Below are 22,156 nucleotides of genomic sequence, written 5' to 3'. Positions count from 1 at the left end.
ATTAAGCAATGCAAAAATCTGGACAGAACCTGTAGTGTCCAAGTATTAAAGAAGCTTGATAACTCTCAAGCGTCTTCGAGGAAAAACAAATATGCAAAAGAAAGTCACAAAGGATTCATTTGACTATGTGGGCTAATGTTTAACAGATGCTAATACTTTCAGAAATGTTGTGAGAATTAATTAATGAGTGTTGGTAAAAGTAATCCCAGGAAGCAGTATTTTTGTACAATGAACATGTTACGAAAGCTGCACCTTTGCCTTTGTTGACTTTTTAGTGGATAAGTGAAATGCATTCTTGTACATGAAAACAAACAAAAGTCTTAACACAAACATAATCTAGTCATAATTGTGAATTTCATTGTAGATGGGGTACATAAAAGATAAAATAGTTGTTCCTTTTTTTTTCTGATTTCCAGTTATATGACCAAAAAAAAAAAAAAAAGGATTGTCTGCCACTTACTGCAAATGCTGAATTAAAATGATCTCGTGTATTTATAAATCATCTACAGTATAATACCAGCATTGTTTCAAGTTTGCAGGCAGCAAGAAGCTGTTCTGGAGAACCCCTGTCTTGTTGGACTCCCCTCCTTGATGGGGGTAATTTTCTTCTACTTCGCAAATTTTGAAAGAAAAGACTTTCTGAAAATACATGCACGCATACATATCAATTATGGACATACAGTGACAGTTTAAGGTCTATGTGCACAGCCTGTTTTATGTTATGTTTGCCTGCTTTCCTCCCTGTTTTGGACATCCTTGAGCTCAAACCCCACTGTTGGTAGTAGCGGCCATTTTTACAACTCTCCTTGCCTTTTTCTGCCTACTCTAATAACTGTGTGACAAAATATTGAGAGAGTTAGCCCTAAAATTCATTCTGTATTTCAGCACCTATTACCTCTGTTTCCTGATCATCTTCTGAAATATCAGGTCCCAGCGGAACCAATGTGATTGAGAGGAAGATGGACGTTGTTGGATGGACATTGATACGTATGACATGGTATCCAGACAGATGACTGGACCAGTTTGAAGCAGAACAAACTGAGGCAAACATCAATGTTTTGTATACAATCAAATTTGAAATGTCTCCTTTGTGGAGCAATTACTACTAACGTTATTAGTTACATAAAAGAAAATGTTTGGGCTCTGGACAACTATTGATATAATTTTTTCTGAACATTCTCCACTTTCCTTTTTCATTCCCTTGGTAATTCTTTGTGAAGTTCGAGGGATGATAGAGTGATGTAAGGAATCTAACATTTTTTGGAATTCAATCAAAGCATTTGTTAATTTTTAGCTGTTGAAGAGAAAGAGAGATTTCTTTTGAGATGGAATGTGATATATTTGTAAATACTTAAAATTATTATTCCCAGTAGCATTATTGCATGACCTTTTAACCATCTTTTCATGGGATAAATAATCTCCGTATTATTAACGAGTAACAAGAGTTGCTAAAACCTTCTATGCAGTGACTTTTAACTCTCTTGCCAGCAAGAAAGTCTCCTTGGGAAACCCTCATTTATTTAGCTGCGTATAACCCTTTGACCCTTCCTTCTGTCTTTAGATCCCTAACACAGCCATTAGAAGTGGTTCAAAATTGAAACTCCTGTTACAGAGGAGATTTTGATATTTCAAACGGAATCAAAAGAACTACAAAGGATTGTGATAAATGCTGATTGTTATATATGCATTTTAATAAGGAACAAATATTACAAAACTCAGAAAATAGAACCAAAAAAAGGTCTAGGACAAGTCTCATTAATTCCTTAGTCCTAATGTAAGTTTAGTTTTATCTGATGTTTCTCACTTTTTTTTTTTCTTTTTCTTTTTCTTTTTTTTTTTTTTTTATTTCTGATCAGACTTTTAAAGTCACCAACAATTGATATTCCACAGCCTTTCCACGTAATCTATTTCAATACTTTGTTAGGTTTTCCAATGTTTTTCCTCATGCCTAACCTGAATCTCTTAGTTTTCTGTAAAATGTGTACATTTTGCAGTCTCTATAATGGAGTACTCCATTAAAAATGAAAACAGAAAACATTGCATTCTCTTTCCCTTTTTTAGCAATCTTTTTACATATCTGAAGATACCAAGCTAAATAAATTCAGTTCTTCCAGTCTTTCCTCCTTTGTTGCATTTTGTTGATTACTGATCAGTTGTTCTTTTTTGCCCAAATAACTCTAGTAAATATCTTTCTTTAAGTTTAGCATTCCAGAGAGCACATAATGCTGAACAACCTATGGATACATTATTTCCCTTTTATATTACATATATATATATAAAAGTTCAGTGATTTATTTAAGTGAAAATTCAAATGTTTAGGCAAAAATCAAATACTCCATTTTAAATGAAATTGGAAACAACAACAACAAAAAAATCCACTTCAGCTTTTTGCCTAACCATTGTTTGTTGAAGGGGGCTTGTTTGAAGGATTGTGATGATTTTGAGAAGTCAGCATTTTTCTGGCAGCAAAAAAATTAAGTCAGAAAATTTAAGCTGGCTCTGAGCAATTTGGAGAACTCAAAGGAATGAAGTAATGAAATATCAAAATGGGGGAAAATGAGGGAATAAGTCTGCTGAGAATTATCACAAAGAAAAGTTAACCACAAAAGGGGACATTTTGTTGACTCCATGTCTGCTGTCTTTACTGTTGTTTTTAAGTTTACAAGAATAGGGTGCAGAAGCTGAATTGCTAGACAACATATAAAACCATGAGAGAAAACTGTATCTCACTGCAGTTCTGCCACACCTCCACTGAGCTTATTCTCATTTTGCATCCCCACTTCGATATGAAAACATTACAAGTTACTGTGATTTACCATTATTTCCTGCCATACTCAGAACTTATTGTTCAAATTCCCTACTGCCTTATAATGGTGCAATTTATTTATCTAAAAGCACTATCCAGGGGCCCTAATAACAATTAAGTTGCTTGAACATAAAGAGAAATGTGGTAGTAGCCCAGAAGAGTTTATAATATGTCAATGCTGTTTTCAGTTGAGCCGAGGTACTTTAATAGCAATATTACATCCGATAAAATATCTCCAAGGACAAAAAAAAAAAAAAAAAAAAAAAAAAAAAGGCATAAAGGGCTTTGGATTTTGAAAGATGTCCATATAATTGATTTTTCCTTCCATTAGTCAGTCAGCTGAATATTCCTTTTAACCTCTGGTAATGTTTTGTCTTCTGCTGTTTGTTCTTTAAGGAGAATATTTCTGCAAAGTGTTTGTAAGCAATAAATACAGGACAGCTAAAGAATATTTGTAAGCCTTCAGACCCCGATAAAATGCTAAGAAACAACAAAGCATAGTGTTAACAACAGTAACAATTCTGAGTTCCTGCTTCAGTAAAAGGACTGCTTCTGAGTTTGCAATGGTCAGCAAAGCAGTGAGTAACATTAGCTATTCTTGTAAAGTACTTCTGCAGAATGAAATCTTGTGCCCAGCATAAGAATAAAGAAAAAAGTAATCAAAGATGTGGAGAAAGGATGCAGAGCATCACTTCAATATAGGATACCACTTGTTTATTATATAATTTCTCCCTACATTATTCAGACTAAGCTCTTTAGCAGATGTATGCTGTGTTTAAATAATACCTACAGAGGTTTTACCTTTAAGTTAATAGCTGACAGAATAATAATCATGTCTGAAAATAAAATGGGGTGCTCGTATTAGTCAAAGTAAATCAAAGATAAAAATAAATAGAAGTGTAGGAAAAATATTTTTTATTTTATTTTTTATTTTAAGAATAAGGAAGAATGCATTTTGGATCAGTGCACAGCATTGTATTTGACCAAACATGACTTGTGTTGTTGTGTTCAAGCTTCTAGTTACCTTTCTGCATAGCTTTTATGTGATAAAAATGTATTTTTGTCTTGTTCCCATGTATCCTTTCCTTTTCCAGCTACAACTATATCCTGATTCTAACTGCATTGTTAATGTTTTCAGTCCTCTTAAATCTGAATTTCCTATTAGTTGAAAAAGTTGTTTTAATTTATATAATGTTTAATTTAAATAATTAAATTAATGATTATTAATAATAGTCTCTTCCTAAATTAAATGCCATTCCTATGGTCTTAGAGTCATGATTTCTTGAGATGAGTCCCATGGACTTGATGGGCTTGAAAAGTGATACAAGAGGAAATGGTCAATGGGAATGTCCTCTACATCTTCTGCACACAGAAATGTGAGAACTAGTTGTGTGCTTATTGCCTTGTGTCAGTAGACTAAAGTAGTCTCCTCCTAACAGCACAAAACTGTCCAAAGTTTGCATTGAAATCTTGTATGTGTCTGTAATCAGCCTCTGCCTGCAGTGGATTGACTGACATAAGAAAGTCATTCCAATTCAGTAAAATTCATACAGTTTACACTTTGTATTGATCTTTTTGATTATTTTTTCATTTTAACTAAAAGAAAAGAGCTTGTCGAACTGCCAGCAAATGCTTTGTTTCTGGGGTGTGGAAGTACTCTCTAGAATATAGGGCAGACAGACAGTTATCATTTCCCTTCCCTGCAGACATAACTGATATTTCCCAGCATTTCTTGGTGCTAGAGTGATAACAAAAAATCACAGAAGACTATTGATACTGACAAAAAGGCATGAGATTTAAGGAAGCACCTGCAAGTTATGATAATTTTAAGCAGAGAACACAGCAAAATGATAGATTATCTTCAAAGAGACAGCCATGTGCACAGATATGATGGAGTCTAACTTGCTCAAAGCAGTGAGTGGGTTGATCTGCTAATGAAGACAACTAGATCTAGAATTCATTGTAAGCTGTCTTATCTAGATGTCACAGTGAAAAATAATAATATCCTTGTTGCTTTGTACTTACTGATCACTAACAATTGTTAAGCACTGCTACTAGACAGATTGTTGGCCTTATCCTCTTACTCAAAGATTGAGTGAGATCTTTCCAGCATGTCTCATTTAATCTCAGTTCTTTTCCTGAACTGTATCACCTACTGTTGGAGATTAGTTCTACTAAAAGGGAACTTATTTGTCCAATAGAACTATTAGCAGTATCTTTTGGCAACCGATTCTAGCATAGGCACATGAAAACATAAATCAGATTTCCTTTCTCCATCTTTGGGTATATTTAAATCAATTTTTACTGTTCTGGAAAAAATAATAATAATCTGGGAGTAAATGCAGTTGGTAGTTTTCTCTGTGATCCCCATTTGAATTAATTTCTGACTAATTTCTGAATTAGTGTATTGTGCAGAATGGGGGTGGGGTGGGAGGGGATATTGCGGAACAACTATTTTCACTCCCTGTTTGGTAATTAATATGTATCTGTATTTTGAAAACTGAGTCCATGAGGGTGATTTCACAGCAGAAGTGAATGCATGTTGGAAAAAACTCTTGTTCATGGGCCAGGTTTTATACGCAAATCATCAAGTTGTACTTTCTGCTCTCCCATTACTCCTAATTTTACCCAGATGTGAGACACTGAAGTCTAACCTACAATGTTGAGGCATTTAAACTGACATATCTCATCTTTCAAGATGTTTCCTAACCAAAAAGCTTTAGGTGGGTTGTCTGACTTCTGCTGGGTGTCAGGTGCAATTAATGCAGTTTCCACACCAGGTTTTATCTCCAGACTGGCAAAGGTTTGTGATGAAGAGTTTTCTAAACCTGTGTTGTGCTGCTCAGACTGAATTTCATGCGACTTCACTGCAAAGCTGGAACTTGCACTGATACTTCGTTTAAGCTCTAGACTGACTACGTAAGTGTGAGAAATTCATCCGGGCAGGAACAGAAATTCAGGGGAAAGTCAGTCTGCATGTGGGTGGTAAATCTGGCCATGTGGAAGATTGCTAGGCATGCAGAATGTGTGCAGTTTAGCTATGCTCTGCATGCCCAGTACTATCACATTTCATATATGTACTAAGGGCTGGACAAAGAATCTAATGCAATGGACCCTCCAAAAAAACATGCAGTGTGCAGAAACAAGCTGCTTCTGCAACCTGTTCATGATTTACACCAGGAAAGGATGTTAGGAGGAGATGGTTATGATTTGGGTTCATTTCCTGGCTGTGCTGCTTGCAGTCCATTGGACAGAGGTTAGACGCCCACAGCCTATGACAAAACCTTTTCAGGAGTTGATGCAAAAGGACTTTGATGGGGTAAAGCGACCTGTAACATACATTGATGTCAGCAAGGGGCAGTGTTTGCTGCAGTCAATAGGTAGCCTTAGTTTAATATATGACATATCCCTCTTGGGAGGTTATATCGTTTCCATGGAGGGAAAATGTACTTGCTGATCTAATAGATCTCAATTTCAAAATATTACGATTCTGTAATGACACTGGCAGCACATATTGCCAAAAAAATAATGCATCTCAGAACAGCATTTATGGTTCAGCATAGAGTAGAAAGGAGGGGGAAAAAAGAAAAAAAAAATCTAGAAAAGAGCAGCCCATTATATTTTTGTTATTGTGTTTGTTAAGCTTTGCAATCACAAACCATGATGGATACAAATTAGTTATCTTTGCTTAATATTTATTATTGTTTTGTGTGCCTGCATGTGGAAGAAGTGAGCAGTTGAATAGATTTTGTTTGAAAGGACACCCAGTTGCTGTGGAGCTTCCTTTACGTACTACTTTATTCTTCGCAAAACCGTGTTTCAGGTAATTTCCTCTCAGCAACAGCACAACAGTGAATCATAAAAGAATGAAGCAGTGACAGCTGCTGCAGTGTTAAGGTTGAACCTTGATTTCCAGCTTAAGGTCTGCTTTAGGTACTTTTCTTCGTCAAGAGGCTCTGTTGTTTGCTCTCAGGCATTTATTTATTCATTTATTTATCATGCTTCTGCGCCACCTTTCCTCCTGTATTGGCCAGGTTTGAATTTTCAGCAGTTGATCAACTCATCTGAATAGATGAGTTGAATTCAGTTGATCAACTCATCTGAATAGATGAGATTAACTCATCTGAATAGACAAGTAAGCAGTTCTCTGCCTTACTGAGAGGGCACTACCAAACAGACTTGTGTTAAGCCTGTGCTTTCTTGGACACTACAAAGTGCCTGAAATGGCTCTAGAAACCCATTTAATCCAACCCTAGGTGTCCATCTTAAAGTGAGCTTTATTGTTCCCTAACGTTTGTTCACTGCCTAAAGTACATCTCTACTAACTTCAGGGAGATCTCTTGTAATCCACTCAGGGACATCAAAGCATGGGTTAGTTGATCTCAAGCTGATCTCCATGCCAAGAGCTCACTTCAGATGCCTAAACATTAGATATTTATCATCCACTTGACATTCTGGTAGGGTGTGGATCTTCCCAGAGGTCTAATGGTATTTCTGCAAGCCCTACAAATTTATTATTTTTTTATTTATTTTTTACTACTCAAATTACTTCAGGCAACACTGAACACAACTAAATATAACATTTACATAGTGAAAGTAATTTCTGGAAACTGGTCTGTGTGATTCTGTTCCTGCTAGGAGTACAAATTCTGAAGGTTTTTTGCACTTTGATAAGAGAATTACACTTCTGGAAACACAGAGCCCCTAACAGTTTACTGGAATAGCTCTTCAGGTAAAGAGATCTCCAGCAGATGTATGAAGGTGTCTTTTAATGTGTCAGTTTATTGTTTTAAGGTAAAGGAGAATTTCTTACAAGGGTACCTGAAGACGGATGGGTGTCTATCACCTGTTGTGGATTTCTTTGCGAAGTGAAGGACGCTCTTCCCAGGAAAATTGTTTGTGCCGAACTTGTGATAAAATCTGAGAATGATCTCTACCCAAAGCAAAAAAGGGAGCCAATCTGTCACATTAGACATTCACCTGTCTTCAGAGTATGAGCTTTTTGAATGACTAATGAATCAAATACACTTTATAACAAACAGATCATTCAACCTTCACCAAGCCTGTTTCTCCACCCCAGTACCCCTGGATAGGTTTTCACAGTAACAACTAACACAGAGAATGGCTTTCAATCAAAACTGAAGACTAATGCAGATTTTTATTGATCCAAGAGCTGCGTTTGAGACTATATGTTATGTAAGAATCTTGATGAAAATATCAGAACTGCTGTCAATCTGAATAGCACCAAAGGTTGGTTCGCTGATCTCTAATCAAAGTTTTTGGGTATGCTTCAATGACAAGGCTAGTAATTTAGACAGAAGGTTCTTCACAGGGGCCAATGTCATATCAATCTCATTTAACATCTACTTAAATGCTATTCCTGTTATGTACAATCAGTACACAAGTTCAGTTATGCAGACAGACTATATCCTGCACCTCTTAACTCCTTGATCATGTCTATGAATTATTACTGACATTTTCGTCCACTTTATTTTTCCTTGCCCTTATTCTTTTCTGTCTTTAGACATTTATAGTGTCATATTGAATTTAGCTTGAATTACAGCTAAAGACAAAAATGTGAGTTTGCTTTGTGAAATGCCTAACACAGTTTCAGGAGGTAGAAAGAGAAGATCGGCATTTGCTTGCTGAGAACGGTAAGTCTGTATGAAGATAACCCATCATTTTGCATTCACTCTCCATGCTTCCCCTTATGCTTCACAAGAAAAGTGAGACTTTATGATAAATTTTGTCACCAGGGAGTTGACTCGATAAACAATTTTGGAGGGTGTTTTTCCAAGTATAAAGTTTAATATGGAAAGAAGCATGGGGTTGTTTGCTAGAAGAGTTCTGTTTGCTGGCAATGAAAATTGGAGTGGAAAAAGTATGGGAGCTGTGGTTTTCTTGCATAAAAGCTAGAATTTTATGTCAGATATGTAGCACAAGTAAGCCTTTAAAGTGTCTCAAAAGGAGCGATTTAAAAATGACTTGATTTAAAAATGACTTAATTGTCTGCACTTGTGGCTTTAACGTAGGTAAAGGCTTCATAAAACCAACTTTAAAATTCAAGCAATTGCCTAGATTAAGATGGTTAAAAAGAACCAATTCATTACATTAAACATTCTGTTAAATGTCACAACTGCGCTGGTGTCTTACTCGGAGTGTACCAGACTAATATAAGGAAAGAATTTCAAGCAAATATTGAAAGTTAAACTTGACCCCAGAGCTAACATAACCTAATCCACTACTTCAGGGCAAATATAATTCCTCCTTCTTTCCTAGAAATAATGTTGCTTTTAGAGAAGCACATTTAACATTAATTTAAAACCTCATGTTTTCAGTGCTTGTAAAACTGTTGTATATAGTTGTATAACAGTTGTAGTCCCTCAAGTTGGGGGGAAATGGTGATCTGCTGGAGGGTAGGAAGGCCCTGCAGAGGGACCTGGACAGGTTGGATCAATTGGCAGAGGTCAATGGGATGAGGTTCAACATGGCTAAGTGCTGGGTCCTGCACTTTGGCCACAACAACCCCATGCAATGATACAGGCTTGGGCCAGAGTTGCTGGAAAGCTGTGCAGAGAAAAAGGATCTGTGGGTGTTGGTCAATGCTCACCTGAACATGAGCTGGCAGTGTGCCCAGGTGGCCAAGAAGGCCAACAGCATCCTGGCTTGTGTCAGGAATAGTGTAGCCAGCAGGGCCAGTGAGGTAACTGGCTGCCTGCACTCTGCTCTGGTGAGGCCGCACCTCAAGTACTGTGTTCAGTTTTGGGCCCCTCACTTCAAGAAAGACATCGAGGCCCTGGAATGTGTCCAGAAAAGGGCTATGAAGCTGGTGTAGGTCCTGGAACACAAGTCCTGTGAGGGGCGGCTGAGAAAACCAGTGTTGTTTAGTCTGGAGAAGAGGAGGCTCAGGGGAGACCTTATTGCTCTCTACAACCGTCTGAAAGGAATCAGTTGGGAGCTGGGGGTCGGTCTCTTCTCACAGGTAACTAGTGATAGGACTAGAGGGAATAGCCTTAAGTTGCACCAGGGGAGATTTAGGTCAGAAATTAGGAGACATTTCTTCTCAGGAAGAGTTGTCAGGCGTTGGAATGGGTTGCCAAGGGAGGTGGTGTTGTCATCATCGCTGAGGGTGTTTAAGGAAAGGTTGGATGTGGTACTTAGGGACATGGTTTAGTGAGTGATACTGGTGGTAGGGGAACGGTTGGACCAGATGATCTTGGAGGTCTTTTCCAAGCTTAATGTTTCTATGATTCTATATTCTGCCAGAAAATGAATCAAAAAGATTTTAAAAAATCAACAAACTATCAACTTATATTATATCTATGACTGTTTGTAAGTTATCACTAATCAGCACTATAAATTCTCTCAGCTGTGCTATTCTAGTTACAGCCAGCTTTTGCATTATCCTTATCAAGAATGTAAATTCAAGTATATATTATTATCAGAAGTGTTGAATTTATTTTGATTTTGCAGTAACAAGTTTTCAGGAAATTTGTTAAACTTGCTTTTATATTCAAAACTCTTATTTTTAGAACTCTGACAATCCAAAAAATGATGTTCCATGTTAGTCACTTAATATGTGATTCATCTCACCTAATTTTGGAAATGTAGAAGATAAATAGCTAAATTTGAGCAGGTCACTGTGAGCTCTCTTAGTAGTCAATAGTGAAAAATAGGCATTTTCAGAAGATGATTCACAAAATCTGTCTCATCACCAGTTTTAGAATACAATAATACCATTTATTATTCCCTCTTTCTCTATATTACACCCTTTCCTTTTAGGGATAAACTCAGATGTAAAACATATTCTTATGATGTCTCTGTTGTGGCAGATGGATGTTAAATCTGTATGATTTATGGAAGTTATTAGGAAGTTTTACACATGTAAGGCCTGAACTTTCATCAATAGGAACTTAAACAAGGGCTTCTAAACCTGCATTTAGACAGCAAAGTAGAAAAATAAATTAATAGTTTAAGAAATTATGCTACCTCCTTCAGATATAGACTTATGAGGGAACAAAAAAGCCTAGAAGAAAGAATTTTTTTTTTCTTGTTTGCAGAAGCACTCTGGGAAAAAAAATAAGGATCATTCCATAGACTGAATCTCTTATTTCTGCAGTATGTCCATGTTTAAACTTTGATGTAGTTTGCAGACTGAGAGTATTAAAAAGACACAGAATTTTCTTTTTATTATTAAAAAGGTATATTCCAAGTCTGACAATTTCATAGCAAATAAATTTTAAAAAGAGAAAGAAAAAAAAAAACACCTTTTGTATTAAATGAATTTCCAAGAAAATTAGGAAACTAGTTTAAGAACCCAGCTATAACGATATATGTTAGCAATTTAAGGCTGAGATGGAAATCAAACTCTGATAACATCTAATTTATGTATGGTTTATTTTTAAATGCTGTTGTTTTCATTAAACATGGTTCAATTTCAAGTGTCCAATTAATTCTAACTTTTCACAGCTATGAAGCTTCAGGCTAAGCCCTAAAAATATCACTGTATTTATAAAAAATGAAGACCAACAATACGGGAGAGGTCTCTTTGGCTGTGAAAACAGTAGTTGACACAGATTTAAAAAGACGTTCCTGTTCCAAAAAGCTAAAGATTTCAATGTAAGTGATGAGGCAGTTGTAGAAGACACATGAGACAAAAGAAACCAGTTATAGGTGGAATGACAATAGAATTCCCCTCAGCAGCACAACTGTTGTTAAGCATTTTTAGGCCCTGGAGAAGGTACATTGGAAATGTAGTGAGGCAATACTGGGAATATTTTAGGTAGTTTCTGTCAAATGTAAGGTGTGGCACAGAAGAGGACATAAAGAAATCAAGTATGTAACAGGGGAACAAGATGCATCTCCCTTCCTTCCTTCCTTCCTTCCTTCCTTCCTTCCTTCCTTCCTTCCTTCCTTCCTTCCTTCCTTCCTTCCTTCCTTCCTTCCTTCCTTCCTTCCTTCCTTCCTTCCTTCCTTTTTCTCTCTCTCTTTTTTTTTTTTCATCATCATTCTGTTTGCATTAAAGTCAAAATAATTTAAATTTGCAAGTCCTGTATTATCCCTGTATAAGCAGTCATGAAAGTGGGAGTTATCACAGTTCTCAATAGAATTTAAACAGAATTTGAGTTTACACTTGTATTTATTTTCTGCTGCCAGAGTCAGTGTTTTAAGACACAGATATATTCTGTTGTAGGACTTTCCCATAATATCTTTCCCTATTGAAAATACATGATGTATCCTTTTATTTCTATGTAAATGTATCTTTTATATCATCATTTCCAATAAAAGAATAAGAATGTTTAGATGCATTTCTCACTGACTTAGGAAAATTGTAGATTTATGGAAGAGTTTGATCACATGGTTTCGACAGTTTGCTTTTGCACTCTATATTGTCAATGAGGCCTTAGGTCCTTGACCTACAGCAGTGAACTCAATAGGAGCTTTAGTTTCTACTTCAAGCCTTTCTGCGTAACTTCAGCTGGTCTCAGTGAGCAAGAACCATGGACCATATCATCAATAAATTAATTTAATCAGATTCATGTTGAAAGTGAATCAATAGTTTTACTTGAGGACCACAGTTAACAAGAAATACAAAGCATTTAAAACAAGAAGAAAAAATACATTTCTTCTTAGTTCACAACATCTGGATAGATTTTTCTCTGTACTTAGAATTGTGGTTCTCATTTTTTATATTTTAATAACTTTCTGCACCTTCTTTCACTATGATGCTTCAATGTCATGTAAAACAGTTTGAGTGATTTGCTGGCTTATTACATTAAACATTTCAAAAAAAGTAGGTAGCTCTGACATCAGGGAACCAGACCAACACACTGTAATTCCGGAAACAAGAAGCACCAAAGAAAGAAAAAAAAAAAAAGAAAGAAAGAAAAAAAAAAAAAGAAGAAGCTTGCAGAATACTGAAGCTTGCAATAATTAAGTATATTATATACATATGTGTATATTCATGTCTAGGTAAATACAACAGGCAAACGTGAACAGAAATATAAGTAGATTCCCACTTATAGCTGAAATTCTATCCTTATCCCCCTGTTCATAAAACATTTGGGAGGAGACCACATCCTCAAAGAGGATTACAGTGCCCTGAAGGTAACTATGTGTTACAGCATGTCTCACAGGGAGTTTGGCTTCCAAATTTGGTCTCAGAAGTGACACTGAATAACTTTTGCCTGGACAGCCTGACCTTTCTATTATGGGAACAATGGGATGTGTGATTAGTTTGGCTTGTAAAAATAATCTTGACTCAGTGACGTCTTTTGGAACTTAAAGAGTTGGTTCTTTGAGGCTGGAAGAAATCCACAGACCCAACAGCTGGGAGTTGCAGAGGACACAGGGAGAGGCACCTGTATTCGAATTTATGCACATTTTTTGGACGTGTTTGAGGGATGCACAGAGAAATGATAGCATTTTTGTGCTGAAGTGTGGACTTAACTCTGCCTGAGCTTAGCATTTCACCATTGAAAGCCCATTTTATTACAAAGGGAGGCAGGTCACCTGAACCAGGGGAATTAATTAAAATCTTTTTAAAAGATAACAACAACAACAACAATAATGATAATATTAATAATAGACCACTGTTTTTGCTGATGGGAACTACCTTGCCCTTCCTAGTAAATAAGTTTACATATTTTCTTAGTATTTATTCCTATTGTTGCTAAGAAGTGGTCATGCTTTCACATGAGAGGGAAATATTTGTTTGGGATAAGTGTATGTTACATTACAGTACTGTGAGTACAGAGGAGGAGTGCCTGCTTTCCAGATATTACTGTGTCCTGGTTTCAGTTAGGACAGAGTTAATTTTCCTCCTAGTAGCTGGTAGGGTGCTATGTTTTGGATTAGGATGAGAAGAGTGCTGATAACATGCTGATATTTTAATTGTTGCAGAGCAGTGCTTACACCAAGCCAAGGACTTTTCAGCTTCTCGCTCTGTCCTGCCAGCGAGCAGGCTAGGGGTGCAGCAGGAGCTGGGAAGGGACAGACACAGGACAGCTGACCCAAACTGGCCAAAGGGGTATTCCATACCACCTGACATCATGCTAAACAATATACAGGGGTAGCTACCCAGTGGGGGGGTGGCGGCTGCTCGGGGATAGGCTGGCCATCGGTCAGCGGGTGGTAAGCTATTGCATTGTGCATCACCTGTTTCGTACACATTATTATTAGTAATACTATTGTTATTATTATTATTATTATTTTCCTGTCTTAATAAACTGTCTTTATCTCAACTCACAGGCTTCACTTTCCCGTTTCTCTCCCCCATCCCAGAGAGGGAGGGGTAGGGTGAGCCAAAGGCTGTGTGGTGTTTAGCTGCCGGCCGGGTTAAACCACAACAGTCCTTTTGGTGCCCAATGTGGAGCAAGAAGGGTTGAGATAATGACAGATTTGACCAGAGTGTGTTAAAATAAAATTGGTATAAGTATTGGACCTGCTTAATAGGTGCTAGTCACAATGTGGATTGCCTTAATCTCAAGTCTGCTGTGCCTGTTTTCCAAATTGAGTTTTATAGCGTGTTACTTTCTGTATGTGCTCCCTGTTGCACTGTTTATCCTTTCCAGGCCCTGGTTTAAGATTGTTATGGTACTGTGCGATGTAACAATGGCTTATGAAATGATGAGATTTCTGGTCATGACTCTAACCTGGTATTTGTACTCAGCACTGTCGTCGACTCTATACTTTGGAAACCATATCTCGGAAACTATTAGCAATTACACCTATTGCCTTTTTTCATCAGGGAGCCAATCTGTGGAGGGGACAGGGGAAGACATTTTTCCCTACCTGTTCACTCTCCCTTTCTCCTTCACCACCCTCTTATCCCCTGAGCTAGTTACGATAGTTCTCCAAGATGTTGAATATCCTTGGGATACTCAGACCAGCATGTTCTTGTTGTTATGTCTCCTGAATGCGCTTCAGGTTTTGTTGAGGGTTAAACAACTACTTAGGAATCTCATCCCGAGATCTGTCTTGAGGCGGGATAGTTGCGAGTGGCAGGGAGTGTGGGAGGATATGGGCAGGTTTCTAGAGCAGTGGGCACCTCCAGTGTTTTGGACATTCACCCCTGAACAGCTGCAAAATCCTAAAAAACTGGTAGAATGCTTGAAAAAAGGGTGTCATGACTCTGGCAGTTCCGAAGTGACACAAATCACTGTAGCGTGCTGGGGTCTGGCTTGTGCCTATCGAGCTGCAATTGATGCTACTATCAACCTAGTGACAGACCCTGCAGCCGCTCCAGCTCCCGCAGCCACTCCAGTTCCAGCTCCTGCAGCTGTTCCAGTTCCAGCTCCTGCAGCCACTCCAGCCCCTGCAGCCACTCCCGCTCCTGTGGCTGGGTCAGAGAAACGAGCTGTAGCAGTGCAAGTTGACCCCGCAGAAGGTGTTCCAACCCCTGTGGCAGACCCTGTGGCTGGGTCAGAGAAACGAGCTGTAGCAGTGCAAGTTGCCCCTGTAGACAAGGTGAAAACATGGTATAGAAACTCAGGTCATTTAGAACGCAGACAGTCTTCTGCTAGGTCTAGGTATAGAGAAGACGAGGCGGGGCCATCAGAGGTACAGGAGGATGAAGATGAAGATGAGGATGTTGAAAAATCAACAGTAACTACCTGAACCCTATACCAGCATGAGCTACGAGATGTGCAAAAAGATTTTGGTTGCTGCATAGGTGAGCAGCTTGTCACCTGGCTGCTCCGGTGCTGGGACACCGGAGCCAATTGTGTGGAATTAGAGGGCAGGGAAGCCAGGTGGCTGGAATCCCTTGCTAGAGACGCAGGCTTTGACAAAGCAATTGGAGATGGAGCACGCTCTCACAGCCTCTGGAGGCGTCTCCTGTCAGCTGTGAAGGAAAAGTATCCCTTCAAGGAAGAAGTTGTATGTCTACCAGGCAGGTGGACCACCATGGAGAAGGGAATTCAGTACCTGAGGGAATTAGCCGTACGGGAGGTGATTTATAAGTACCCAGATGATGCACAAATATCCACAGATCCAGATGAAGTCCGGTGTACATGACCCATGTGGCAGAAATTTGTACAGAGTGCACCATCATCATACGCCAGCTCATTGGCAATAATGGCCTGGAAAGAGGATGAGGAACCCACAGTGGATGAAGTGGCTAAACAACTCCGGCAGTATGAAGAAAGTCTCTCCTCTTCGCTACAGGCCTGCGTCTCGGCTGTGGAGAAACTTACTGAAGAGTTCCACTAACTTAAAGAGAATTTATCTTCCCCCCCACCTGAACGAACCAGTGTCCACCAACTAAAAGAGAATATTTTGGAGAAACTTTCTGAAGAGGTCCACCAACTTAAAGAGAGTTTATTTTCCTCCCCACCTGTACAAACCAGTGTCTCAGCTATTAGGGGTAAGCGTTCATCCGTGCAAGGAAAACAATATGGTGGGTACACACCCCGTGCCACCCTGTGTTTTTACCTATGTGACCATGGAGAGGACATGAGAAAATGGGATGGAAAATCTACCGCGACCCTAGAGGCACAGGTACGTGATTTACAAAAGAAAACAATCGGAAAAAAGGGGTTCTCTGAAAAGTTTGCTGCTCCAACTTCCAGCAGGCAGTCCTTTAAACACAGAAACGAAGATTCTGACCAGGACTAGAGGGGCCGTGCCTCCAGCCAGGGGGCGGAAAGGGACAATTGAGTTTATTGGACTGTGTGGATTCGATGGCCTGGCATGTCAGACGCACAGAAGTATAAGGCTTTAGTAGACACCGGTGCACAATGTACTCTAATGCCATCAAGCTATAAAGGGCCAGAGCCCATCTGTATTTATGGCGTGATGGGGGGATCCCAGCAGTTAACTGTATTGGAGGCTGAAGTGAATCTAACCGGTAATGAGTGGCAAAAGCACCGTATTGTGACTGGCCCGGAAGCTCCGTGCATTCTTGGCATAGACTATCTTAGAAAAGGATATTTCAAGGACCCAAAAGGGTTCTGGTGGGCTTTTGGCATAGCTGCCTTAGAGACAGAGGGCATTAAACAATTGTCTACCTTGCCCGGTCTCTCAGAGGACCCTTCTGTTGCAGAAGCTGCTGAGGGAGAAGATAAATCAAGTCAGTTTGCAGAAGTGAAAGCCATTCAGCTGGCTTTAGATATTGCTGAACGAGAAAAATGGCCAGTTCTCTATCTCTATACTAATTCATGGATGGTAGCAAATGCCCTGTGGGGGTGGTTACAGCAATGGAAGCAGAACAACTGGGAGCGCAGGGGCAAACCCATCTGGGCTGCTGCATTGTGGCAAGATATTGCTGCCCGGGTAGAGAACCTGGTTGTAAAGGTACGCCATGTAGATGCTCATGTGCCCAAAAATCGGGCTACTGAAGAACATCAAAACAACCAGCAGGTGGATCAGGCTGCTAAGATTGAAGTGGCTTAGGTGGACCTGGACTGGCAACATAAAGGTGAATTATTTATAGCCCGATGGGCCCATGACACCTCAGGCCATCAAGGTAGAGACGCAACATACAGATGGGCTCGTGATCAAGGGGTGGACCTGACCATGGACACTATAGCACAGGTTATTCATGATTGTGAAACGTGCTGCAATCAAGCAAGCCAAACGGTCAAAGCCTCTTTGGTATGGAGGACGATGGCTGAAATATAAATATGGAGAGGCCTGGCAGATTGATTACATCACACTCCCTCAAACCCGCAATGGCAAGTGCCACGTACTTACAATGGTGGAAGCAACCACCGGATGGCTGGAAACATATCCTGTGCCCCATGCCACCGCCTGGAGCACTATCCTCGGCCTCGAAACGCAAGTCCTGTGGTGACATGGCACCCCAGAAAGAATCGAATCAGACAATGGGACTCATTTCCGAAACAACCTTATAGACACTTGGGCCAAAGAACATGGTATTGAGTGGATGTATCACATCCCCTATCATGCACCAGCCTCCGGGAAAGTTGAACGATACAATGGACTGTTAAAACTACACTGAAAGCAATGGGTGCTAGGACATTCAAAAATTGGGATACACATTTGGCAAAGGCCACCTGGTTAGTCAATACCAGGGGATCTGCCAACCGAGCTGGACCTGCCCAATCAAACCTGTTACGCACTGTAGAAGGGGATAAAGTTCCTGTAGTGCACGTAAGAAACATGCTGGGTAAAACAGTCTGGGCTACTCCTGCCTCAGGAAAAGGCAAACCCATTCGTGGAATTGCTTTTGCTCAGGGACCTGGATGCACTTGGTGGGTAATGCAAAAGAATGGGGAGGTCCGGTGTGTACCTCAAGGGGATTTGATACTGGGTGAGAATAGCCCATGAGTTGAATTGTAGTATGTTAATTATTATATAATAATGTATGTCATCACTACCATGATTGCTATATACCATAGATGAAAATGGTGATTAATTAGAATGTATTGGAAAGAGTGTAACCTGAGCATGACATAAATGGTATGGAATAAGGGGTGGATATCTTTCCTGGTTTCAGTTAGGACAGAGTTAATTTTCCTCCTAGTAGCTGGTAGGGTGCTATGTTTTGGATTAGGATGAGAAGAGTGCTGATAACATGCTGATATTTTAATTGTTGCAGAGCAGTGCTTACACCAAGCCAAGGACTTTTCAGCTTCTCGCTCTGTCCTGCCAGCGAGCAGGCTGGGGGTGCAGCAGGAGCTGGGAGGGGACAGACACAGGACAGCTGACCCAAACTGGCCAAAGGGGTATTCCATACCACCTGACATCATGCTAAACAATATACAGGGGTAGCTACCCAGTGGGGGGGTGGCGGCTGCTCGGGGATAGGCTGGCCATCGGTCAGCGGGTGGTAAGCTATTGCATTGTGCATCACTTGTTTCATACACATTATTATTAGTAGTACTATTATCATTATTATTATTATTGTTATTATTATTTTCCTGTCTTAATAAACTGTCTTTATCTCAACTCACAGGCTTCACTTTCCCATTTCTCTCCCCCATCCCAGAGAGGGAGGGGGGAGGGTGAGCAAACAGCTGTGTGGTGTTTAGCTGCCGGCCGGGTTAAACCACAACATACTGTTAGAAAATTACTGTTCACCATCTCAGTATCCTAAGTGACAAATCAAATAAGTAGGACGGAAAACTGGAGCAGCTGAACTCTTCACAGAGAGAGGACATAAGGGATCCACCATGATCATTCAGCTCATTGCTGTTAATTCTTAAAGGACTTCCCATGCTCCAACTCTTTGAGAAAATGACATTTCTCTAACTGAGCCCAACAGTTATACAAACTCTGACACTGCAATCCATCAGTATATGTACTCTAGACAGATACATGATAGAAGGAGGAGAAGAGAAAGTTTGCTTAACATCATGGGGAAGGGCCAATAACAAAGCTGTAGCAGAAAAGGAGCTGTTGGGCATCCAGCCCTGTACTATGCACTTTGCAGCCTTCCCTCACTGGAGCAGGTTTATCCTCTCACCTCTGCACCCCACCTGTTGCTCTGGAGGTGAGTAGCATTGGTGAGTTTAATGAGTGGCCCTGTTTGTCCCTTAAGCGTGAAACCATCCTGATGCTGAGGCTCCTACATTTTATTTTCCTACACAGCAGCACCAGCTTAATGGCTAATTTAGTTTCATTAGAAGAAAATTATTTTTTAATTATATTTCATTATTTCTCTTAATATTTTCAAGACTGGTGCTGGCAGAGGCTTAACGGCATCCAATCCCTTATTCATTACAGAGCATCTTGCATTCACCTCACATCTCTGTTACGGGCTGTCACATGCTTCATGCACAGCAGTAATGGCCAGGGTAGGCACTGTCATAAATATCCTGTTTGTCTCCACAACAGTGGTGTAATTGAGGGTAAACACAAATCAGTGGTGTTTGCCCATGTCTAATGTGGGCAATTCTAATTCCAGGTCTCTCCAATTTCTCCCTGTGTAGTCTGTGTGGCTTTTGTGACTTGCCATCAAACTGCTGCTCTAAAGAAGAGATTGCTGGAATCATGGCAGTTCCCTGGTGCTTCTGCTACCCTCTGTCCAGATCCAACTGTTTTAGCAAGGAGTAAGGACTTGTTTGCCTAACTAATATGTAATTCACACTTTCTAAATACATGGAATCCACCTGGGATTTGGCATTCAGATGTTTTTCAGTGTGAGTAGAATGAGGCCCTTCTCTGTGATATTCTGTTTTCCAAGGTTTCTGAAGCATTTAAGTGACTTGCTCAGTATCTCACGTTTCATAAGGAAAGAATATGTCTTTATAGTTTCCCTTTAGCCACTGTCTGGATCAGCTGTGGTGTGCGACACTACTGATGAGAGCAATATATTTTGGATGCACCTCAAGCTTTTGCTCTCTTGGGCAATCCTCTATTCTTTCTTCCATTCTGTTTTCACTACATAACTTTGAATGATGAACCCTGTCTTGGTGGCAGACTATGGTTCCTTTCTCTTCTTTCAGAGTAACTTAAGGTGTTAGAGTTTTTCTTTTATACTTAAAAGTTGAAGTAGAAATTCCCTTATCAAATAAAATAGGTCCAGTAGCTGTAAAAATCCTAAACTACCAGCTCATAATCCACTATACAAAGGAACTTGGGGGTCACTGTCTGCCACATTGCAATCTTACTCAAAGCATAACCTGCCTATAATAAGCACAGTGACTTAGATAACCTGATAAAATACACAGATTTTAAGTTGAGCGCTCTTTTAATCTAATATGTTACGAATATTAGGCTCAATCCTAAAAATACTGCCTAGTAGAAGAAGTGTGCACTGAAGAATGATATAAAAAGAACAAATTTGCCCCTTATGTGAATCTAATCCTCTCATTTTAGTATTCAGTGTATCTTCATATATGATACAATTCAGGGCACAATTATAACAACATATTCTTCTTTTACAATATTTAATGATAAAACCTACTGGATTTTTGAAACTTTGGAAGAAAGGACAATGATCTTAATCACAGGGGATATTAAGGCACTGTGAGTTTGCTAAGAATATTATAAAATAACTGTTTTCTATCAGAGTTTCTGTAATAGCTTTGCAAGATTTCACTTGCAGGACAAGTATAGGAGGGAATAATACATTTAGTAAGAACTATCTCTTGATTTAGAGGATCTACATTTCAGTATTGAGAACACTTGAATGTGCAGTCATTTATGCATATTAATGTAAGGAATGTCAAAGCATCAAATAATTCTATCGAATCTAATCAAATAATTGGAACTAAGGGAAACAAAAAACAGATTTGTACTTCCTGCCTATTTCCTACTTTATTCTTCCATTCTTCACACTGAAAGATAAGAGTTAGTGCCCCAAATCCTGTGAAGTCCACTGTATAAAGCTGCAGCTTGTAGAGATGTTCATATATTTATTATTGTTGTTGTTGTTATTACTATTATTTTGCTCGCTCTGTCATAGAAGTGTTTACTTGTTAACTGTGAGGCCAGGAGAAAACCAGCAACATAAATCTGAGCAATATTAAATTCACAGTGTGTCATTCCCTGCTCCCCCCATGCCCCCGATGTCTGGGTAGCTTTGACTAGCTTGACAATGGTTAAACAATAAGCGCTGTCAAATTTATTTTAAGTAATTATACACCAGAAGAGTTACTTCAAGAGGAGAATGCCTATAATTTGTGCTGTGCCAGTAGTTTTCAATTAAATCTCAGTTTGATCTCTTGGAGCATCCTGGCCCAAATTTGCAGCTAATTCTACCTTGAGCTTCAGAATTTAATCAAGCATTTTGGGGTGAAGAAAAGTATTTCTTAGGTGCTGCAATGACCTTGTAATCTTCTAGAATGCAGAGAGATTTCAATGCTAACTGCAAACCAACCCGTAAGCAGTTATTGGGTAGGGTGTCTTAGGATGATTCCTATTTCATGTACATATTCATTCTATATATTAATTATACAGCAGCAGGGGCAGGGAGCAATATATGTATAGGTGCTTGTGTATGTAGAAGGCAAATAGACCAACATAAATTATAGTTGTACTATTTATAAGGGCTTATAGCACTGATGAAACATCCACTGTAAGTTCCTGCATCTGGCTGGGTTAAGAGGCAAGATAAATTCCACACCAACATCTGACTCATTTAAACATATGACTTTTGTGTCTGGATATCTAAATCAAATGCAGTGGAAAAGATACCAGCCTAGAAAGAAACTGAATCTGAGGAACATTTCTTGTTAGAGGAGCCCATGATCTTGAACATACCTTCCATACGATTTTTTCTTGGACGCTCTGCTGTGGTCAGTCTAGATAACCTCATACACAAACCATAGGGATAGCTCTTCCATGATCTTTACATACTTATCCATGAAGTTTAACAATACACCTTGAAGTAGTTTTACTATGATTTATCACAAGACATTTAGGAATAAATTCCTCTCACAT

This window comes from Anser brachyrhynchus, assembly GCF_964034855.1.
Source record: "Anser brachyrhynchus genome assembly, chromosome: 1".
NCBI lineage: Eukaryota > Metazoa > Chordata > Aves > Anseriformes > Anatidae > Anser > Anser brachyrhynchus.
Note: the sequence above shows the minus strand (reverse complement) of the source record.